The sequence below is a fragment of the Oncorhynchus keta genome, chromosome 28, assembly GCF_023373465.1.
Source record: "Oncorhynchus keta strain PuntledgeMale-10-30-2019 chromosome 28, Oket_V2, whole genome shotgun sequence".
In the NCBI taxonomy this organism is placed as follows: Eukaryota; Metazoa; Chordata; class Actinopteri; order Salmoniformes; family Salmonidae; genus Oncorhynchus; species Oncorhynchus keta.
Genome location: NC_068448.1, coordinates 32,598,836 through 32,623,216, shown reverse-complemented (window position 1 = coordinate 32,623,216; position 24,381 = coordinate 32,598,836). Strand labels below are relative to the sequence as shown.

Sequence of the window (24,381 nt, the reverse complement as noted above, 5' to 3'; positions counted from 1 at the left end):
AGTGTTACATTTTGAAGGAGATGTGAGGCATTTTGCATTTTGTGTGTGCAGTTTGTGGAATTGTGTGTAGAGTTTTGAAAAAAAGGAGACAGTTTTGAAAACTTGTGTAAGCAGTTGGAAAACACTGTAATACTTAGTTGATATGGGGAGCATTCTGGAAGTTACTACTGAAATATAAGAATACAAGGTGAAAGGAATTTAAATCGTAGATCACTGTCTAGTATTCATCAACCAAAGCTATTGTGGATCGTGAACAAACACCGTCATGCTGCTCATTTGGATTAAACAATTTTACCCTCAACCCTGATTATATGATTTTACAGAACATAAATAGAGCCTACATGAAAGCTTGATAAATTACAATTAAAATATATATATTTAACTTTCATTTATAGATGTGACATTCTGGGGGTCAAAGATGAGGTTTGAGAGCATTTAGTGCACATGTATTTATTATAGGATACTTGGATCGCAAATGAAATACTTTATTTGAATCCACCAATCAAATGTAGAAAAAAAGGATCCAAGCACATTTCAAAGGTCCCTGTGTGAATGGCACTCAAAGGGCACAGAAAGCATCTCCATCTCCAAACAGCTAGGCTGCCCATGACAGCTGAAACAGAGCAGTACCTAGACAACTGCTTTGCCATAGTTTTTGTCAGGCCTGTAATCTGGAGGCCACACACTGCAAGCCTGTGTACATGGCCGAGACTGCTAAATATCACAAATATCACACGCACTCACACACACACGCACGCACGCACGCACGCACGCACACACACACACACACACACACACACACACACACACACACACACACACACACACACACACACACACTGTAACAGAAGTGCTCCCAGGGGAGACAGTAAGGCAATGCAACATTTTCAGACTTCTGTAGTGAAATATTATACTTTATTGAATTCACTACTTGAATTCACTACTAGAAAACAAGGTGGTCTCAGTTTCTCTGTGTGTGGGGGGGGGGTGAAAAGACATACAGGCTCGTGAACAGATTGTTCATTCGAATCCAGACCATAACTAATCACAAGAACTGCATCAAGTGCAGACACATGAATCCACGAATGATTCACTATTTGTCTTTTTAAGATTGGTGTTTCCCTTTAAGAACCAAAGTAGCACCACGCATCAGCTTTCATCAATGTGCTTGTCTTTCCTCACGCCGCTGCTCTCAAACGGATCTCATGCATCTCAGACCAGCCCCGTGCACGCGAGCAAATGCACACCGCTCTGGCGGAGTCCTAACCAGAGACTGGAATCGCGGTGTAATCAAGAAAGGAGGCGGTATCTCCGGTGTAACGATGGAACTGTAAAATAAATACGGAAGGGGGAAACAGGTAAACCTCAATCTTTTTAGATTCAAGATGTTGTAGCCTAATGTCATTTGGCTTAACTGTAATTTTGCAACGGATGCTCAACATGAGACAATAAGTAAGAATGGAGTATTCTAGAAATTGAGACAATGCAGGGGGAGCTGCAAGATGTAGCGAAACCTAAAATATGATTTTGTTTATAAAGAGTTACGCACGCACATATAGCACATATCAGATGTCATGATGATGGTTGTTGATGTTTGTGTGTGTGTGTCGCTGTCCAGCAGGAGCCTGCTGTTCCAAGGGTGCACCGCAGATGTTTGTGTACAATGTCATCTTTCGGTATACGTTCGCGGTAGCGGTAGGCTATTCTTTGGCCAGGTGATCACAACCATTACAAATTACACGTCGATTTTTTTTTGAGAATTGAGCTTGATACATTATTAGGCGATTGCCGCAATGTATTTGGTAAGCGTTTGATAGAGATGACGCATATGGAGGGCGGGTTCATTAAGCGTTGGGAAAATGCACAATAATCTCAAGTCAAACAAACACCTGCCATGTTGGTACCCTATATCGTGACTGGTCTTCTGGCATGCAATTCGACCTTGCAGCAGTTTGCTATTTTCAGTAAAACAGTCAATCTGACGGCATATGTCAGAAATATAACCATCTGTCTCGTAAAAGAGCTCTTGACTTTGTGTTTGTTGGTCTGGGGATTTTAGATTGTAGGTAGCATACCCTACTCACACTCTCTCCAAATGTCCTCTAGAAATACATGTTGTTTTTCCAGGAATCTGCAGTGGTTCAGCTTTGCATTATAGATATAGGCCTAAAAGTGTGTATTTATGGTCTTTGCCTATGGGTTTGCCTAAGGCCCGGTTCTGCCCAATTGAGAGCACATGCACCCCACATTGTCTGGTCCCACAACAACACCTATATCAGCCTTTTTCTCTAGCCGCCTCCTCTTTAGTGTTTGCAGATTGTAGAGGACTGTCACCAGACTGATGTCAGCAAACTGGCCATTGCTCCACCTAAATCAGGCATGTCTAATTTTCGGTCTTCAACTAGATTCAGGGGGCCGCACTGAAAATTGGTTGATACAACCTATTTTGGGGTTAAGTAATTTTAAAGTATACTGAGTTTGTTTCCACCCCAAAGGAATTTTTTGGTAAAAACATATTTTTTTGTTTGACATCCTTGACCTATAGCCTTCAGTTGGATAAAGAAAGCTTCTTTCTGCCTTATTGAAAAATAAATGCTTTCCATTCAGACATGCAAATACAAAAGGGGTAGGGGCTAGAGGTTGTTAGGCCTACTGGACCAGGTACAGCTGTATGGTCAGCATTTTGGTCAGCAATGACCATTTTGCTGACCATCCAAGTGAAAGAATGACCAAGTCAGTATTATATTAGCTAGCTACACACATTCTAATATTCAAATCCCACCCCTGATCCAGCCTGTTACACATATCAGTAGCTCACGTTCTGGAAAATTGGCAGATTGACCATCTCCATGGTGATCACTGTCATAGCATGCTGTTTCCTCTCAGTCCCCATTGTGCAGATCTTTCTCTCCAATTCCTCCTTTCATCTCCTCAGTGGTAAAGTGCTCTTTTTATATGTTTAAAAAAAGTTGAGTTAAGAACACATTCTTATTTACAATGACAGGCTGCCCCGACCAAACCCTAATCCGGGCGACGCTGGGCCAATTATGCGCCGCCGTATGGGACTCGCAATCACGGACGGTTGTTATACAGCCTAGAATCGAACCAGGGTCTGTAGTGATGCCTCTAGCACTGAGATGCAGTGCCTTAGAGCCCTATAGGTGAGATAGAGCTAAACAAATAATGTTAATGACGTTGTCATATCCTCAATCTCGGTTTGTACCGACAGATGTGGCCTATTGAATAGCATATCAATATAGAATATGCATAAAAACGTCTGCCTATGCCCACACATATTGTCTCAATATATGTATTTTAATTTTTAATATCCTCAAACATCAAGTTAGGCATACCTAATTTCAAAATAGGCCGTCATCACTGTCAATCTTATTGAATTAGTGTTTTGTGAGCAAATAAGAGCAGATGATGGTGAATCAATGTAACGGCGTTCGTCAGTTGAAGGAGAAGCGGACCAAAATGCAGCGTGGTGGTTACTCATGTTCTTTAATGAAGAATAGCGATACATGAAATAACTATAATATACAAAAACAACAAACGAAACGCGAAACCTATTACAGCCTATATGGTGAACACTAACACAGAGACCGGAACAATCACCCAAATACACAGTGAAACCCAGGCTACCTAAATATGGTTCCCAATCAGAGACAACGAGAATCACCTGACTCTGATTGAGAACCGCCTCAGGCAGCCAAGCCTATACAACACCCCTAATCAGCCACAATCCCAATGCCTACAAAAAAAACAATACGACAACACAATAAACCCATGTCACACCCTGGCCTGAACAAATAATTAAAGAAAACACAAAACACTAAGACCAAGGCGTGACAGAACCCCCCTAAGGTGCGCACTCCCGGACGCACCTCAAAACCATAGGGAGGGTCCGGGTGGGCGTCTGTCCATGGTGGCGGCTCCGGCTCGGGACGTGGACCCCACTCCATAAATGTCATAGTTCCTCCCCCTCGCGTCCTGGGATAATCCACCCTCGCCGCCGACCATGGCCTAATAGTCCTCACCCAGAACCCCACTGGACTGAGTGGCAGCTCGTGACTGAGTGGCAGCTCGTGACTGAGTGGCAGCTCGTGACTGAGTGGCAGCTCGGGACTGAGGAGCAGCTCGGGACTGAGGGGAAGCCCGGGACTGAGGGGAAGCTCGGGACTGAGGGGAAGCCCGGGACTGAGGGGAAGCCCGGGACTGAGAGGAAGCCCAGTACTGGCTACCTCATGCAGACTGGCAGCTCTGGCTGCCTCATGCAGACTGGCAGCTCTGGCTGCCTCATGCAGACTGGCAGCTCTGGCTGCTCCATGCAGACTGGCAGCTCTGGCTGCTCCATGCAGACTGGCAGCTCTGGCTGCTCCATGCAGACTGGCAGCTCTGGCTGCTCCATGCAGACTGACAGCTCAGGCTGATCCATGCAGGCTGACAGCTCTGGCTGCTCCATGCAGACTGGCAGCTCTGGCTGCTCCATGCAGTCTGGCAGCTCAGGCTGCTCCGAACAGGCAGGAGGCTCCGGCAGCGCTGTAGAGGAGGAAGGCTCTGGAAGCGCTGAACAGGCGGGAGACTCCGACAGCGCAGGAGAGGAGGAAAACACTGGCTGCGCTGAACAGGCGGGAGGCTCCGACAGCGCTAGAGAGAAGGATGGCTCTGGCTGTGCTGAACAGGCGAGGCGCACTGAAGGCCTGGTGCGTGGTGCTGGCACTGGTGGAACTGGATAGAGAACACGCACAGGAAGCCTGGTGCGGGGAGCTGCCACCGGCGGACTGGTGTTTGGAGGTGGCTCTGGATAGACCAGACCGTGCAGGTGCACTGGAGCTCTTGAGCACCGAGCCTGCCCAAACTTACCTGGCTCGATGCCCCCTCTAGCCCAGCCAATACGAAGAACTGGTATGAACCACACCGGGCTATGCACCCGCACTGGAAACACAGTGCGCTCCATAGCATAACACGGTGCCTGCCCGGTCTCTCTAGCCCCCTGGTAAGCACAGGGAGTTTGCGCAGGTCTCCTACCTGGCATAGGCATACTCCCTGTAAGCCCCCCCCAATACATTTTTGGGGCTGACTCTCAGGCTTCCATCCGCGTCGCCGTGCTGCCTCCTCATACCAGCGCCTCCAGTTCTTCCTTGGGGCGGCGATATTCTCCAGGCTGAGCCCAGGGTCATTTTCCGTCCAATATCTCCTCCCAAGTCCAGAAGTCCTTTGATCGTTGCTCCTCACGATTAACAGGGGGAATTGGCTCAGGTCTGAACCCTGACTCTGCCACACTCTCCCTGAGCCCCCCCCAATACATTTTTGGGGGTGACTTTCGGGTTTCTTTCTGCGCCGCCGTGTTTTTCTCTTCGACTCCATTCTCCTATAGCCCTCTTCGCACTGCTCCAGCGAATCCCAGGCGGGCTCCGGCACTCTCTCTGGGTCGACCGCCCACCTATCTATTTCATCCCAAGTCGTATACTCTATACTCCTGCTGTCCATCACGTCCTTCCATGTCCATTCCTCCTTTCGCTGCTTCTGCTCTCGCTGTTGCCTGTTACCACGCCGCTCGGTCCGTGTGTGGTGGGTGATTCTGTAACGCCGTTCGTCAGTTGAAGGAGAAGCGGACCAAAATGCAGCGTGGTGGTTACTCATGTTCTTTAATGAAGAATAGCGATACATGAAATAACTATAATATACAAAAACAACAAACGAAACGCGAAACCTATTACAGCCTATCTGGTGAACACTAACACAGAGACAGGAACAAACCTGTCCCACAAAATACACAGTGAACCCACAAAAAATCCCTCCTGGATAAGCCTACTTTGTCATTACTCCTGTGAGTCAGTCACTGTCCACAGTCCATGTGCTGAACTCCGGAATTCCGATCCTATAGCTGTCCATGGTGCTGAACTGCTGATCGCTACTATTGTCACTTATTTGGTTTGTTTCAACATTGGATCTTTTACACTTTTTCACAGTATTCCAGATGTGTTCATTTTCCTGTGAACCTGTCTTTTTGGATCAGCGGGGTTTCTAGAGGTCCTGATAAGATCACAGCTAGACTCCTCATGGAAAAGTATATCTGGTCAGTTAGGGGCAGAATGCTGCTGTTACTGGTTTTCATGACCTTTCTTGAGAGCACTCAAATTGAAAGACTACGCCTGGACGCTATAGATTAGAGCAAATCATGGTTTGCAATACAAATGTTGGCTGTGACTCATCTGCTTAGGATCTTCTCCTCTGTCCAATTGTTGGAATTTCCTTCTCCAAACCAAAGTATTTTGGGTGATTTCAAAACACAACCTACGTAAAGAAATGAAATAAACACATATGGATGTTTAATGTAATTACAGTGTAGGTATACATTGTTACATAGCCTGCTTACTAAAACCATAATTCAAGGGGGAGGTATATTTGAAGTATATTTATACATTTTGAACTAGAACAATGTAAACTAAACATGCTAATTCCTGAATATCTTTACAAAGATGGCAACACAGTTAAATATTGCACGTGGCTGCATTTGTTATTATGATTTTGTCAAATCAAAATTATGACTTTGTCAAATCAAAATGAATGTTTATTGGTTGAGTACACCGATTTGCAGATGTTATTGCAGTTGCAGCCAAATGCTTGTGTTTACAGCTCCAACAGTGCAGTAATAATCCAGAAAATGTTTTAAAAAATAAATTATATCGGATGAGCCATTACTAGATGACAGTGCATTCGAAAAGTATTCAGACCCCTTGAAGTTTTACACATTTTGGTACGTTTTTCCACTCATCAATGTACACACAATACCCCATAATGACATAGCAATAACAGGTTTTTAGAAATGTTATCCAAAACTGAAATACCACATTTACATAAGTATTCAGACCCCTTACTCAGTACTTTGTTAAAGCAACTTTGGCAGCGATTACAGCCTCGATTCTGATTGGGTATGACGCTACAAGCTTGGCACACCTGTATTTGGGGAGTTTCTCCCATTCTGCTCTGCAGATCCTCTCAAGCTCTGTCAGGTTGGATGGGGAGTGTCGCTGCACATTTTCAGGTTTCTCCAAAGATGTTCAATCGGGTTCAAGTCCGGGCTCTGGCTGGGCCACTCAAGGACATTCTGAGACTTGTCCCGAAGCCACTTTTGCATTGTCTTTGGCTGTGTGCTTAGGGTCGTTGTCCTGTGGGAAGGAAAAACTTCTCTCCACACAGCTGCAGAAACATCTCAAGGATAATCAATGGAAACAGGATACACCTGGGCTCCATTTCGAGTCTCAATTTGAAGGGTCTGAATAGTTATGTAAATACGTTTTTTGTTGTTGACATTCCTAAAAACCTGGGGTATATGATGAGGGGATAAAAAAATATAACATTTTAGAATAAGGCTGTAACGTAACAAAAAGTGAAGGAGTCTATATATTCCAAAAGCACTGTCTACATATAAAATGGGTGAAACAGTATGCAAACACTTGACCAGTGTTCAATGACCAGTGTTCAATGACTCTATGTACTTAGGGAAGCAGTCTCTAAGTTGCAGGGTAGAGTACCGAGTGGTAGCTGGCTAGTAACAGTGACTAAGGTTCAGAGCAAGGTACTGGGCAGAGGCCGGTTCGTGTTGACTGTTTACCAGTCTGATGGCCTGGAGATAGAAGCTGTTTCTCAGCTTTGATTCACCTGTACTGTCTCCGCCTTCAAGATGGTAGCGGGGTGAACAGACCGTGGCTTGGGTGGATGAGGTCCTTGATGATCTTCTTGGCCTTCCTGTGACACCGGGTGCTGTAGAAGTCCTGGAGTGCGGGCAGTGTGCCCCTGTTGATGTGTTAGACTGACCACACCACCCTCGGAGAGCCCTGCGGTTGCGGACGGTGCAATTGCCATACCAACAGGATGCACTCAATATTGCATCTGTAGACGTTTGTGAAGTTCTTAGGAGCCGAGACAAATTTCTTGAGCCTCCGGCGGTCTAAGAGGCGCTGTGGGACTATTTCAGGTTGTCAGGGATGTACACGCCAAAGAGCTTGAAGCTTTTGACCCTCTCCACCGCAGCCCCTTCAACGTGGATGGGGGCGTGCTCCCTCTGCTGTCTCCTGTAGTCCACGATCAGCTTCTTCTTTTGGTTGATGTTAAGGGAGAGGCTATTTTCCTGGCACCAGTCCACCACTGCTCTCAATGCACACTCACAGGACTCCACACACTGACACTCCAACACACACACACACACTCACACACTCACAGGACTCCACACACTTACACACACTGACACTCACTCACTCACTCACTCACTCACTTTATTTGTTCATACACACTTAACATGCACACACATTTATACTGACTCTACACACACGCACACTCTCATACAATCATCATATACACTACTGCTACTGTATGTATCATATACTCTGGTACCTAGTCACCTTACCCCTATACATATCTACCTCCATCATTCCAGTATCCCTGCACATTGTAAATATGATATTGGAACTGATTCTGTATATAGCTTACTTATTTCTCATGTTCTTCTTATTTGTATTTCAAGTGTGTTTTTGTTCTAGCTTATGTTTTATTTTAGTACTACATTGATATTGATTACTGCATTGTTGTGTTTTTCAGCTTGCAAAAAGGGTATTTAACTTTACTTGTCGACGTGAAATGAACAACTTAAAACTTGTAGGCTGTCTCGTAGTTGTTGGTAATCAGGCCTATCTCTGTTGTGACGTCAGCAACCTTGATGAATGAGTTGGAATTTGGAGACGTGGGTGGTCCCGCAGTCATGGGTGAACAGGGAGTACTGGACAGGGCTGAGCACCTACCCCGGGTTCAGACCCAGGGCCCTGAGCTTAGTGATGAACTTGAAGGCCACTATGGGTTTGAAGGCTGAGCTGTAGTTGATGAACAGCATTCTTACGTAGGTGGGATAGGGCAGTGTGCAGTGCAGTAGCGATGGCGTCATCCTAGAATCTGTTGGGGCGATATGTGAATAGGCTGTCAGGTAAGGTAGAGGTGATATGGTCTTTAACTAGCCTCTTAAAGCGTTTCATGATGACAGAAGTAGGTGCTATGGGGCGATAGTCATTTAGTTCAGTTCCCTTCGATTTCTTGGGTCCAGGAAGAGGGGTGGACATCTTGAAGCAAGTGGAGACAACAGACTGGGATATGGAGAGATTGAATATGTCCCCTAAACACTCCAGCCAGCTGGTCTGCACATGCTCTGAGGACACAGCTTGGGATGCCATCCGGCAGCCTTGCTAGGGTTAATACTCTTTCTTAGGTTGGCTACGGAGAACGAGAGTGCACAGTTCTCATGAGCCTCGGGCGCCCATGTCGGCGGCTCTGTTTTCCACAGAGACGGCGAAGAAGGTCTTTAGCTCGTCGGGTAGCTAAAGTGGAGGTGCTCTTGCTACACCTCAGGAGGGGAGTGGGACTGGTGCTGGCTCCTGACCTGTGATATCCAGATGTCAGTCCAGCAACCTCTCCTCAACCTCTCCTCCCCTCACACTCCCGGGTAAAGGCCCTCTGTTAAGAACACCTCCACTGCCTGGGACGGTGTAGATGATGCTGCAGTTTTCTGACATGCAAGGTCATAATGACGGTAATGATTTTGATGACGGTGATGTTGTCGCAGTTGTGGTTGTCCCGAAACTAGGCCTTTGGCCTGGTTATGAATGGTTAATGGCTATGATAATGGTACTGCTGATATTATCTTTAGTGAAGTAATTATAGATGCTTCTGTGACCCTTTCAGGCCCCTAGGCCTAGTACAATATCTATTTGTTACCTTTGTCCTCCTCTAGATGGCACAGCCTTCGCCTGTGGACCCATCCTGTGAAAGAAGCCTCACAGATCCTCACTGCTCAGTGTTGTGTCAGATGCAGTGCTCTGCTTCTGGATCCCTCCTTCCCTCTCCTTCTCTCGCTACACTGTTTGTCCTCTTTTGCAGGATTATGTGGATAGTTGGACTGATTGATTAAATGGACAGAGCTCTGCTGCTGTAAGCTGCTCTGCAGTGCAGTGACTAGGCAGGATTTTGAGATTCTTGGTAATGAAATGTTGTCCTGTTTAGAGGCCGACCGATAAATCGGTTGACCGATTATTATAGGCTGGTATTAGCCTCTCACTGAAATATTTTATTTCACAGATAAATCACTGTTGTCGCAGTTGTGGTGCCGAAATTAGGACTTTGGCCTGGTAATGAATGGTTAATGACTATGATAATGGTACTGATGATATTGCCATTAGTGAGGTAATTATAGATGCCTCTGTGACCCTTTCAGGCCCCTAGGCCTAGTACAATATCTATTTGTTACCTTTGTCCTCCTCTAGATGGCACAGTCTTCGCCTGTGGACCCCATCCTGTGAAAGAAGCCTCATAGATCCTCATAGATCCTTCAACGATTGCCTGAGTAGGGCGATCAACGAGCTGCTCATTGAACATCATTCAGCCCGTAAGTCACGGCGTGAGAGAGTGGACATGGTGGTTTGACGGTGAGTAGCTTGCCACAGCCGGCAGCAGCATATTTGAAAGTACACTTCAGCAAGCAAGCAGCCCTGTCCTGATCATATGCTTACTTAGTTAACGTTATCTGACTAGCTAGCCAGCAAGATAGTTAGGCTAGCTGGCGAGCTAGCAATCTGTGCTACTTTTGTGCGAACACTGGACGGGCGCCAAAGTAAACATTGACTCATCCTTGGTGCAAAAATAACACAGTTAAATACAGACGCTGATATCTAGTGGTGATATTACAAACTGCATCTTACTACATTTCAGCTGCATAGTTTGTGAAGTTGTCGACGTTGCAGTTTCAGATTTACTTTGAGACTAAGTTTAATTCATTCAGCCCTTCTTGTTTATGAGTGTGCTTGTTGCGCTTCAACACACACACTTCTGCATTCTTATCCACTGCCTTAGACACATGTTTAAGTTGTACCTAAGAAGGTAAACTGAACACGTGTTTGTAATTCTATAGAGGAGATCGTTGCCTTTTGGTGGTTATCATGTAAACCAACAACTAAATGTTCTTAAATCATTTTAATATTTAGTCAAGAAATCATAATTTAGAGTATTTGTTAACCTTTTTGGAGCACAATTTATGGAGAAAAAAAAGTATGTTTTTCATTGGGCATACCTGGAACCAGTTACAAGTTCTGCATTGGAGCTGTTGTGTCCTGTGCAGTCATATTGTCGGTGCTGAACCTTGCCTGTAGGATTGTAGAGGAGATGTGGATCCTTCTTAAAGCTGTTTTGATAATTTGGTTAGGAGTATACTCTCCTCTCACACATTTATCAATTTTGTCAGTGTGATTATAATGTTAGTATTTGTCGCGTTATGAGCAGTTCTGGGCTGAGGTTGTGAGTGCATGGGGCCATTTCCCTAGCTTCTAACTGAGCGGGGTGGCCTGATAAGAGAGTGTGAGTCATAAGCTGCTGCAAACCGACTCATATATCTATTATTTAACTAACTCAGTGGATAATTATTCCACTGTGTTGTTCATGGGGAATGGGAGGACATCTAGGGCCTTGGATACTGTACATACTGTTGTAGAGCTACTGTTACAAGATACATTGCTGTTAAAGTATTCATACCCCTTGACTTATTTCACATTTTGTTGTGTTAGACTGCATTCAACATGGATTAAATATCATTTTTTTCTGACCCATCTACACACAATACCACAAGTGAAAATATGTTTTTAGAAATGTTAGCAAATGTATTGAAATTGAAATCCAGAAATATCCAATTTACATAAGTATTCACCTTTGGCAGTGATTACAGCTGTGAGTCTTTCTGGGTAAATCTGTAAGAGCTTTGCACACCTGGATTGTGCTACATTGACATTTTTTCTAAATTCTTCAAGCTCTGTCAAATTGGTTGTTGATCATTGCTAGACAAACATTTTCAGGTCTTTGCCATAGATTTCCAAGTAGATTTAAGTCTAAACTGTAACTCGGCCACTCAGGAAAATTCAATGTTGTCTTTGTTAAGCAACTGCTGTGTAGATTTGGTCTTGTGTTTTTTGTTATTGTCCTGCTGAAAGGTGAATTCATCTCCCAGTGTCTGGTGGAAAGCAGACTGAACCAGGTTTTCCTCAAGGATTTTGTCTATTTTTAATTCTATTTTGTCCACATTTTGTCTAAAACCTACACTCGATCCCTCCGATGTCAACAACTACAGACCAGTATCCCTTCTTTCTTTTCTCTCCAAAACTCTTGAACGTGCCGTCCTTGGCCAGCTCTCCCGCTATCTCTCTCAGAATGACCTTCTTGATCCAAATCAGTCAGGTTTCAAGACTAGTCATTCAACTGAGACTGCTCTTCTCTGTATCACGGAGGCGCTCCGCACTGCTAAAGCTAACTCTCTCTCCTCTGCTCTCATCCTTCTAGACCTATCGGCTGCCTTCGATACTGTGAACCATCAGATCCTCCTCTCCACCCTCTCCGAGTTGGGCATCTCTGGCGCGGCCCACGCTTGGATTGCGTCCTACCTGACAGGTCGCTCCTACCAGGTGGCGTGGCGAGAATCTGTCTCCTCACCACGCGCTCTCACCACTGGTGTCCCCCAGGGCTCTGTTTTAGGCCCTCTCCTATTCTCGCTATACACCAAGTCACTTGGCTCTGTCATAACCTCACATGGTCTCTCCTATCATTGCTATGCAGACGACACACAATTAATCTTCTCCTTTCCCCCTTCTGATGACCAGGTGGCGAATCGCATCTCTGCATGTCTGGCAGACATATCAGTGTGGATGACGGATCACCACCTCAAGCTGAACCTCGGCAAGACGGAGCTGCTCTTCCTCCCGGGGAAGGACTGCCCGTTCCATGATCTCGCCATCACGGTTGACAACTCCATTGTGTCCTCCTCCCAGAGCGCTAAGAACCTTGGCGTGATCCTGGACAACACCCTGTCGTTCTCAACTAACATCAAGGTGGTGGCCCGTTCCTTTAGGTTCATGCTCTACAACATCTGCAGAGTACGACCCTGCCTCACACAGGAAGCGGCGCAGGTCCTAATCCAGGCACTTGTCATCTCCCGTCTGGATTACTGCAACTCGCTGTTGGCTGGGCTCCCTGCCTGTGCCATTAAACCCCTACAACTCATCCAGAACGCAGCAGCCCGTCTGGTGTTCAACCTTCCCCAAGTTCTCTCACGTCACCCCGCTCCTCCGCTCTCTCCACTGGCTTCCAGTTGAAGCTCGCATCCGCTACAAGACCATGGTGCTTGCCTACGGAGCTGTGAGGGGAACGGCACCTCAGTACCTCCAGGCTCTGATCAGGCCCTACACCCAAACAAGGGCACTGCGTTCATCCACCTCTGGCCTGCTCGCCTCCCTACCACTGAGGAAGTACAGTTCCCGCTCAGCCCAGTCAAAACTGTTCGCTGCTCTGGCCCCCAATGGTGGAACAAACTCCCTCACGACGCCGGGACAGCGGAGTCAATCACCACCTTCCGGAGACACCTGAAACCCCACCTCTTTAAGGAATACCTAGGATAGGATAAAGTAATCCTTCTCACCCCCCTTAAAAGATTTAGATGCACTATTGTAAAGTGGCTGTTCCACTGGATGTCATAAGGTGAATGCACCAATTTGTAAGTCGCTCTGGATAAGAGCGTCTGCTAAATGACTTAAATGTAATGTTAAATGTATGCTTACCTCTATTACGTTTATTATTTATCCTGGAAAAACTCCCCAGTCCTTAACAATTACAAGCATACCCATAATATGATGTAGCCACCACCATGCTTGAAAATATTACCAGTGGTACTCAAACAGGATGCATGTTTTGAAATATTTTTATTCTGTACAGGCTTCCTTCAACTAGGTTAGCATTATGGAGTAACTACAATGTTGTTGAACCGTCCTGAGCGGTTTCCTTCCTCTCCGGCAACTGAGTTAAGATGGACGCCTGTATCTGTGTAGTAACTGGGTGTATTATTACCCATCTACCAATAGAGGTGCCCTTCTTTGCGAGTCATTGGAAAACCTCTCAGATCTTTGTGGTTGAATCTGTGTTTGAAATTCCCTGCTCGACTGAGGAACATTACAGACAATTGTATGTGTGGAGTACAGAGATGAGGTAGTCATTAAAAAATCATGTTAAACAATATTATTGCACACAGAGTGAATCCATGTAAGTTATTATGTTTATTCCTGAATGTATTTAGGCTTGCCATAACAAAGGGGTTGAATACTTATTGACTCGAGACATTTCAGCTTTTCATTAAAACATTTTTTTTTAAATACATAATTCCTCTTTTTGGGGGTATAAATTCAGGCTGGAACACAACAAATGCTGAAAAAGTCGAGGCTGTGAATCCTTTCTGAAGGCACTGTATACAAACTGCTTTAGAGATTCCATGACTATGCAGAAAAACTGTCAGATCAACCGTTGGGCCTAATATGTAAATAACCTATTCCACAGCATTTGTTGCAGCCACCACTGCTCAAATATTCAGAAACCAGCCATACTCAATTCTGACTGTTTTAAAACGGGCACGTTTACAGTAATGTTGATGTTAATGTTAATATACGCATGTTTGTATGCTCAGCAGTACACACTTTTAACACACTTCTCAGACTCTCACTTGACGTACATCAACATACATACTATTATATATACCTCAGTGGGAGGCGCCGACAGAGATGGCCGCCTCGCTTCGCTTTCCTAGGAAACTATGCAGTTTTTTGTTTTTTTACGTGTTATTTCTTACATTGGTACCCCAAGTCATCTTAGGTTTCATTACATACAGTCGAGAAGAACTACTGAACATAAGAGCAGTGTCAACTCACCATCAGTACGACCAAGAATATGACTTTCGCGAAGCGGATCCTGTGTTCTGCCTTTCACCCAGGACAACGGAATGGATCCCAGCCGGCGACCCCAAAAAACGACTTCGTAAAAGGGGAAAACGTCTTCTGGTCAGACTCCGGAGACGGGCACATCGTGCACCACTCCCTAGCATTCTCCTCGCCAATGTCCAGTCTCTTGACAACAAGGTTGATGAAATCTGAGCAAGGGTAGCATTCCAGAGGGACATCAGAGACTGTAACGTTCTTTGCTTCACGGAAACATGGCTCACTGGAGAGACTCTATCGGAGGCGGTGCAGCCAGCTGGTTTCTCCATGCATCGCGCCGACAGAAACAAACATCTTTCTGGTAAGAAGAGGGGCGGGGGCGTATGCTTCATGGTTAACGTGACGTGGTGTGGCCACAACAACATACAGGAACTCAAGTCCTTCTGTTCACCTGATTTAGAATTCCTCACAATCAAATGTCGACCGCATTATCTACCAAGGGAATTCTCTTCGATTATAATCACAGCCGTATATATTCCCCCCCATGCAGACACATCGATGGCTCTGAACGAACTTTATTTGACTCTTTGCAAACTGGAATCCATATATGCATTCATTGTAGCTGGGGATTTTAACAAGGCTAATCTGAAAACAAGACTCCCTAAATTTTATCAGCATATCGATTGCGCAACCAGGGCTGGAAAAACCTTGGATAATTGCTATTCCAACTTCCGCGACGCATATAAGGCCCTGCCCCGCTCTCCTTTTGGAAAAGCTGACCACTACTCCATTTTGTTGATCCCTGCCTACAGACAGAAACTAAAACAAGAAGCTCCCGCGCTGAGATCTGTTCAACGCTGGTCCGACCAATCTGATTCCACACTCCAAGTCTGCTTCCATCACGTGGACTGGGATGTGTTTCGTATTGCGTCAGATAACAACATTGACGAATACGCTGATTCGGTGAGCGAGTTCATTAGAACGTGCGTTGAAGATGTCGTTCCCATAGCAACGATTAAAACGTTCCCAAACCAGAAACCGTGGATTGATGGCAGCATTCGCGTGAAACTGATAGCGCGAACCACTGCTTTTAATCAGGGCAAGGTGACTGGTAACATGACCGAATACAAACAGTGTAACTATTCCCTCCGCAAGGCAATCAAACAAGCTAAGCGTCAGTATAGAGACAAAGTAGAATCTCAATTCAACGGCTCAGACACAAGAGGTATGTGGCAGGGTCTACAGTCAATCACGCATTACAAAAAGAAAACCAGCCCCGTCACGGACCAGGATGTCTTGCTCCCAGGCAGACTAAATAACTTTTTTGCCCACTTTGAGGACAATACAGTGCCACTGACACGGCCCGCAACTAAAACATGCGAACTCTCCTTCACTGCAGCCGACGTGAGGAAAACATTTAAACGTGTCAACCCTCGCTAAGCTGCAGGCCCAGACGGCATCCCCAGCCGCTCCCTCAGAGCATGCGCAGACCAGCTGGCTGGTGTGTTTACGGACATATTCAATCAATCCCTATCCCAGTCTGTTGTTCCCACATGCTTCAAGAGGGCCACCATTGTTCCTGTTCCCAAGAAAGCTAAGGTAACTGAGCTAAATGACTACCGCTCCGTAGCACTCACTTCCGTCATCATGAAGTGCTTTGAGAGACTAGTCAAGGACCATATCACCTCCACCCTACCTGACACCCTAGACCCACTCCAATTTTCTTACTGCCCAAATAGGTCCACAGACGATGCAATCTCAACCACACTGCACACTGCCCTATCCCATCTGGACAAGAGGAACACCTATGTGAGAATGCTGTTCATCGACTACAGCTCGGCATTTAACACCATAGTGCCCTCCAAGCTCGTCATCAAGCTTGAGACCCTGGGTCTCGACCCCGCCCTGTGGAACTGGGTACTGGAGTTCCTGACGGGCCGCCCCCAGGTTGTGAGGGTAGGCAACAACATCTCCACCCCGCTGATCCTCAACACTGGGGCCCCACAAGGGTGCGTTCTGAGCCCTCTCCTGTACTCCCTGTTCACCCACGACTGCGTGGCCATGCACGCCTCCAACTCAATCATCAAGTTTGCGGACGACACAACAGTGGTTGGCTTGATTACCAACAACGACGAGACGGCCTACAGGGAGGAGGTGAGGGCCCTCGGAGTGTGGTGTCAGGAAAATAACCTCACACTCAACGTCAACAAAACTAAGGAGATGATTGTGGACTTCAGGAAACAGCAGAGTGAACACCCCCCTATCCACATCGATGGAACAGTAGTGGAGAGGGTAGTAAGTTTTAAGTTCCTTGGCGTACACATCACAGACAAACTGAATTGGTCCACCCACACAGACAGCATCGTGAAGAAGGCGCAGCAGCGCCTCTTCAACCTCAGGAGGCTGAAGAAATTTGGCTTGTCACCAAAAGCACAAACTTCTACAGATGCACAACTGAGAGCATCTTGTCGGGCTGTATCACCGCCTGGTACGGCAACTGCTCCGCCCACAACCGTAAGGCTCTCCAGAGGGTAGTGAGGTCTGCACAACACATCACCGGGGGCAAACTACCTGCCCTCCAGGACACCTACACCACCCGATGTCACAGGAAGGCAATAAAGATCATCAAGGACAAAACCACCCGAGCCACTGCCTGTTCACCCCGCTATCATCCAGAAGGCGAGGTCAGTACAGGTGCATCAAAGCTGGGACCGAGAGACTGAAAAACAGCTTCTATCTCAAGGCCATCAAACTGTTAAACAGCCACCACTAACATTGAGTGGCTGCTGCCAACACACTGACACTGACTCAACTCCAGCCAATTTAATAATGGGAAAAGATGTCAAATATATCACTCGCCACTTTAAACAATGCTACCTAATATAATGTTTACATACCCTACATACCCTACATTATTCATCTCATATGTATACGTATATACTGTACTCTATATCATCTACTGCATCCTTATGTAATACATGTATCACTAGCCACTTTAACTATGCCACTTTGTTTACATACTCATCTCATATGTATATACTGCACTCAATACCATCTACTGTTTCTTGCCTATGCCGCTCTGTACCATCACTCATTCATATATCTTTATGTACATATTCTTTATCCCCTTACACTTGTGTCTATAAGGTAGTAGTTTTGGAATTGTTAGCTAGATTACTTGTTGGTTATTACTGCATTGTCAGAACTAGAAGCACAAGCATTTCGCTACACCCGCATTAACATCTGCTAACCATGTGTATGTGACAAATAACATTTGATTTGATTTAGTAAGTGACGCAGGAAAGACACACTCTCGTATCTTTCTTGCTTTAACAGTGTCCTGTACATGGAATTCCTGGGTGTATATGAGATTAGTCAAGGTCACCTTTCCTTGAGAGAGCAGGGACATTCTGTTTCCGGAGTGTGTGTGAGCGTGTGGATGAGCGAGAGCCCATGCTGAGGTGTGACAGTGTGTGCATGTGCGACTGTACCGGTGTGTGCGTAATATACATAACCATGGGGTGTGTGTGTGTCCAAGGTGTTACATTCCATCAAGGATGTAAAGAGCTTTTACTGTGACTCCCACAAAGGTGCAAATTTATACAGGCGGTCACTACAGATGCTAGACATGAGAAGGATAGATAAGCACTATGAGGCTTGATGGTAGATTAAGGTTTTCCCTACTTCTCTGTCTAGCTTCCTCTCTCGCTCACACTCCATCTCTCCCCCCACCCCCGGATAGCATATGAACACATCATAAGCCATGGCAAAATGTTTATAATTACAGGAATTATCTTTAAAACTGCAATATTTTATCTTTGCCCTATGGCAAAATATGTTGAATAATTTTTGGGGAACTAATGGTACCTTGCAGGGGGACCTCATGAAATTGCGGTACGTCATTGTCTCTTTCATCAGCTTTGAAGCTGCTTGCGTGCTGCTGTACCTGTCTGATGCTGCGCATACTTTTGGCTGAGGATGGTGTTATATAATAGGGCTTAATAAACCCTGTATGAGTGTGATGTACACACAGATATACATTATATATATTTTTTTTTAAGTATGTGGACACCCCTTCAAATGAGTGGTTTCGGCTGTTTCAGCCACACCCGTTACTGACAGGTGTATAAAATTGAGCCATGCTGAGTCATGCTGTCACGTCCTGACCTTAGTTCCTTTTTTTATGTCTCTTATTTTAGTTTGGTCAGGGCGTGAGTTGGGGTGGGCATTCTATGTTTTGTTCTGTGTGTTTGGCCTGGTATGGTTTCCAATCAGATGCAGCTGTCAATCGTTGTCTCTGATTGAGAGCCATACTTTGGCAGCCTGTTTTCCCACTATGGGTTGTGGGTAGTTGTTTTCTGTTTGTGTGTCTTCACCTTACAGAACTGTTTCGTTTCGTTCGTTCGCTCTCTCTCTTTGTTGTTTTTTGGTTATTGCAGTGTTCAGTTTATTTATTAAAGTTAACATGAACACTTACCACGCTGCATTTTGGTCTGATCCTTCCTATTCCTCATCCGAGGAGGACACGTTCGTTACACATGCAATCTCCATAGACAAACACTGGCAGTAGAATAGCCTTGCTGAAGAGCTCAGTGACTTTAAACGTGGCACCAATGTTCCCTCTAAACTGCACACGTGCTGGACTGCCATGCAGAAGAAATATCAGCTCGCGCAGAGAAGCACAAGATTGAATTTCACTCAATTCACTCAATTTCACTCAATCTAGAGTTTTCCCTGTTAGTCAACACAATCAACATTTCCCTTTATTGTGGGAATTGTGATTGAATCAACATAATATTACTCACTTTCAATGTAAAATACTGAAACAAAGCAAACAATGCCAGACTTAGTATACAAAACTAACTATACAAGTGATTTTGTTAAAGGCAGAACGCATCGGATTAGGATTCTATTGCAATGACAGGCACGACTCAGACCCGTACTCTACACAGACCGGTGTGCCATAACCAATCAGAGCTGAAGTAGGCTTACTGTATATGCAACTAGACCATTGCCATATATGGATCTGTGTCATTCACTTTGAACTGGACTGTGTTTACAGCATGAGCGGTCGTGAGGAGATGCGCTGTTTTGAGATCAAAGCTAGAGCTACATGTAGCGACGTGCACATTTGTTCATATCCTTTGCTAGTGAGTTATTAGTCCAGTTATAGGCAATTTGTAGTCAGCAATAGGGGAGTGATTGCTTCTTACAAGGGCCCAAAACGTGTGTATTTCTAGATATCTTTGAAAAGTGAGTCGGGTAAAGAGTTTTTTTTGTCTTTAAAGTGGCAGTGTTGTATTTTGAGACAGGCATGAATAAGCTAAGTGACCAATAGGTAGAGGGTAGCATAATTTTTCTGATTCTCTGTAATAATGGTATGGGAATAATGATGCATTTTATTTTGCAAAGTGGTTTCTTGCATCAAACAACACAACAACATTTCCAGTCACCTCCTTGTCTGAAGGACAAGTGGATGAACAGGTTAATGTCAAGCCCTGCATGTTTTTTTTAAACAAAAATCTCATGGCATGTAGGACTCAATTGAACACCACACATTGGCTGCTACTGTAGGCTGGACAATCGAAACAGCTATTTCCATGTTAAAATGTTATGGGATGCATTTTCTCCATTGTTTTTGATGGTAGGCCAATCTGGTAGGCCTACATTATGATCAAATAGCCACAGTAGCCAACTGCTAAAACAAACTAAAAGCGGGTACAGCCTCAGTATTCACAGTAAACGCACACCAGAAGTTGTACAGAATTTTTACAACTCTCAAGTTTGCGTTCAGCAGACCTGAAATTTGCTCAGTGATGCAAACGATTTGAGGGAACATTGTGTGGCACCACCATAGGATGCCATCTTTCCAACAAGTCAGTTTGTCAAATGTTTGCCCTGCTAGAGCAACCCTGGTCAACTGTGAGTGCTGTTATTGTGAAGTGGAAGCGTGTAGGAGCAACAATTGCTCAGTCAACAATGGCTCATAATGGTCAGGGGTTGTTTTTCTTTTTCGGTCTAGGACCCTCCGTTCCAGTGACGGGAAATCTTAACACTACGGAGTTATCCTAGGAGCGGATCCTCTGTTTGGTCCACCACCCAGGACAATGGATCAGATCCCAGCAGGCGACCCAAAACAACGGCGCCGCAGAAGGCTCCATAGACCGGCACATCGCCCATCGCCCACCGCTCCTGAGTATACTACTGGCCAATGTCCAGTCTCTTGACAACAAGGTAGACGAAATCCGAGCAAGGGTTGCCTTCCAGAGAGACAGCAGAGATTGTAACAGTCTCTGTTTCACGGAAACACGTTATCAGAGTCGGTACAGCCACCTGGTTTCTTCACGCACCGTGCCGACAGAAACAAACATCTCTCTCTTAAGAAGGAGGGCGGGGTTCTATGTCTTATGATTAAGGAGTCATGGTGTGATCATAACAACATACAGGAACTCAAGTCCTTTTGTTCACCTGACCTAGAGTTCCTTACAATCAAATGCAGGCCGGCATTATCTACCAAGAGCATTATCTTTGATTATAATAACAGTCGTGTATATCCCCCCCAAGCAGACACCTCGACAGCCCTGAAAGAACTTAATTGGAAGGCTAATCTGAAAACAAGGCTCCCTAAATTTTATCAGCATATTGAAGACACGACCCGGGCTGGCAAAATTCTGGATCATTGTTACTTAACTTCCGCGACGCATACAAGCATTCCCTCGCCCTCCTTTCGGCAGATCTGACCACGACTCCATTTTGTTGCTCCCAGCCTATAGACAGGAACTAAAACAGGAAATGCCAGTGCTCAAGTCTGTTCAACGCTGGTCTGACCAATCTGAATCCACGCTTCAAGATTGCTTTGATCACGTGGACTGGGATATGTTCCGGATAGCGTTGGACAACAACATTGATGTATACGCTGATTCGGTGAGCAAGTTTTTTAGCAACTGCAATGGTGATGTTGTACCCATGGCGACTATTAAAACCTCCCCCTACCAGAAACCGTGGATTGATGGCAGCATTTACACAAAACTGAAAGCGTGAACCACTGCTTTTAATCAGGGCAAGGCAACCAGAAACATGACCGAATACAAACAGAGTAGCTATTCGCTCCGCAAGGCAATCAAACAAGCTAAGCGTCAGTATAGAGACAAAGTAGAGTTGCAATTCAAGACACGAGAGGTATGTGGCAGGGTCTACAGTCAATCACGGACTACAAAAAGAAAAACAGCTCTGTCACGGACCCTGATGTCTTGCTCCAAGTCAAACTAAACAACTCCATTGCTCGCTTTGAGGACAATACAGTGCCACCGACACGGCCCCGCTACCAAAACCTCCTTCACCGCAGCCAAAGTGAGTAAAACATTTAAACGTGTTAACCCTCGCAAGGCTGTCGGCCCAGACGGCATCCCTAGCCACGTCCTCAGAGCATGCGCAAACCAGCTGGCTGGTGTGTTTACGGACATATTCAATCAATCCCTATCCCAGTCTGCTGTTCCCACATGCTTCAAGAGGGCCACCACTGTTCCTGTTTCCAAGAAAGCTAAGGGAACTGAACTAAATGACTATCGCCCCGTAGCACTCACTTCTGTCATCATGAAGTACTTTGAGAGACTAGTTATGCATCATATCACCTACACCCTACCTGTTACCTTAGACCCACTCCAATTTGCTTTACCGCCCCAATAGGTCCACAGACGATGCTTTCGCCATCACATTGCACACTGCCCTATACCATCTGGACAAAAGGAATACCTATGTAAGAAAGCTGTTCATTGACTACAGCTCAGCATTTAACACCATAGTAACCTCCAAACTCACCAAACTCAGACCCTGGGTCTCGACCCCCCCTTGTGCAACTGGGTCCTGGACTTTCTGACGGGCCGCCCCAAGGTGGTGAGGGTAGGAAACAACATCTCCACCCAGCTGATCCTCAACACTTGGGCCCCACATGGGTGCGTTCTCAGCCCTCTCCTGTACTTCCTGTTTATCAATGACTGTGTGGCCATGCACGCCTCCAACTCTATCAAAATTGGATGTATCACAAGTCACTTTAAACAATGCCACTTTATATAATGTTTATATAATGTTTGTATAAGTTAGTTGTTGTGAAATTGTTAGATTAGTTGTTAGATATTACTGCATGGTTGGAACTAGAAACTACACTCGCATTAACATCTGCTAACCATGGGTATGTGACCAATCAAATTTGATTTGAAGTCCATACAAAAATGATTTATCAAGATCGGTGTGGAGGAACTTGATTGGCCTGCACAGAGCCCTGACCTCAACCCCATCGAACACCTTTGGGATGAATTGGAACGCTGACTGCCAGCCAGACCTAAATGCCCAACATCAGTGCCCGATCTCCCTAATGATCTAGTGGCTGAATGGAAGCAAGTCCCCGCAGCAATGTTCCAACATCTAGTGGAAAGCCAGAAGAGTGGGCTTTTATAGCAGCAAAACGGAGACCAAGTCCATATTAATGCCCATGATTTTGGAATGAGATGATCGACAAGAAGGTGTCCACATACTTTTGGTCAAGTAGTGTAGGATCTTAGTTTGAGCCAGTTTGCTACAGCAGGAAAAGAATCCTGCAGCAACAGGAAATGTTAACTATTAAGTGGATATAATTTTTTTAGGGGTTGGTACGAAAAATGTAAGGGAAAATCAAGTCTGAAATTTCAAAGTGGAAATTACAAACTTCAGAAGCCTTTAAAAAAAACTGAAATACACAAGTTTTTAATTTCCACTTCGATCCGACATCTGTAGTAGGAAGTATTGCCTCTGCCTCCCTCCCAGTCTACCTGCTCCCGTCAAACCAGCATTCCACAGAGTTCTTATTGTTATCTTTGCTCTATTATTTTGTGTGTGTGTGTGTGTGTGTGTGTGTGTGTGTGTATTTCCATATTTAATCATGTTCCCCTGTTTTCCACATCAGAAGGCCTTGATTGCCCCAGAGGGTTTGATGTTGCTTAGTGACAGCCATTAACAGGAAAGCCATCATGGACACAGGTGTGTCTTCCTTCTGGGTGGCACTGAATCATTTCTTCCTTTGTTTCTACGATCTTTGCTTGTTCTTTGTCTGTTGTTTTCATATCAGCTTTACTTTTATAGGGCACAACACATGAATGGATGAAATAGCGATTTATAGTTCTCTATTGAATGCCACGTAATTAACATGTGATAGAAGGACATTGTTAGAGCAATGCTTAGTGCAACAGATAATTCAAATATATCACATCAGAGCATTAGGCCAGTAACCAAAAGGTCACTAGTTTGAATCCCCGAGTCAACTTGGGGAAAAATCTGTCACTGTGCCCTTGAGCATGGCACTTAACCCGAATTGTTCCTGTAAGTTGGATAAGAGCATCTGCAAAAAAAATGTTTGTTTTTTACATTTATTTAACTAGTCAAGTCAGTTAAGAACAAATTCTTATTTACAATGACAGCCTACCGGGGAACAGTTGGTTAACTGCCTTGTTCAGGGGCAGAACGAAAGATTTTTACCATGTCAGCTCGGGGATTTGATCTAGCAACCATTCGGTTACTAGTCCAACACTCTAACAACTAGGCTACCTGCCACCCCTAAATGACT

At 45.2% G+C, this 24,381-nt stretch overlaps 1 protein-coding gene across 6 annotated transcripts in view; it reads left to right on the top strand.

Moving 5' to 3' along the window:
• Positions 1-1,069: 1,069 nt before the first annotated feature.
• Positions 1,070-24,381, top strand: part of LOC118361057 (syntaphilin-like) — a 42,532-nt gene continuing 19,220 nt past the window's right edge. Inside the window, exons 1-2 of one of the 6 annotated variants that reach the window (XM_035740791.2) lie at positions 1,070-1,358; positions 10,314-10,475. The gene's annotated coding sequence lies outside the window, so the exon portion shown is untranslated. Of the gene's footprint in view, positions 1,359-10,313; positions 10,476-20,814; positions 21,021-24,381 lie in introns of those variants that run through there. The other 5 variants (XM_035740788.2, XM_035740786.2, XM_035740792.2 and 2 more) reach the window with 5 other exon arrangements.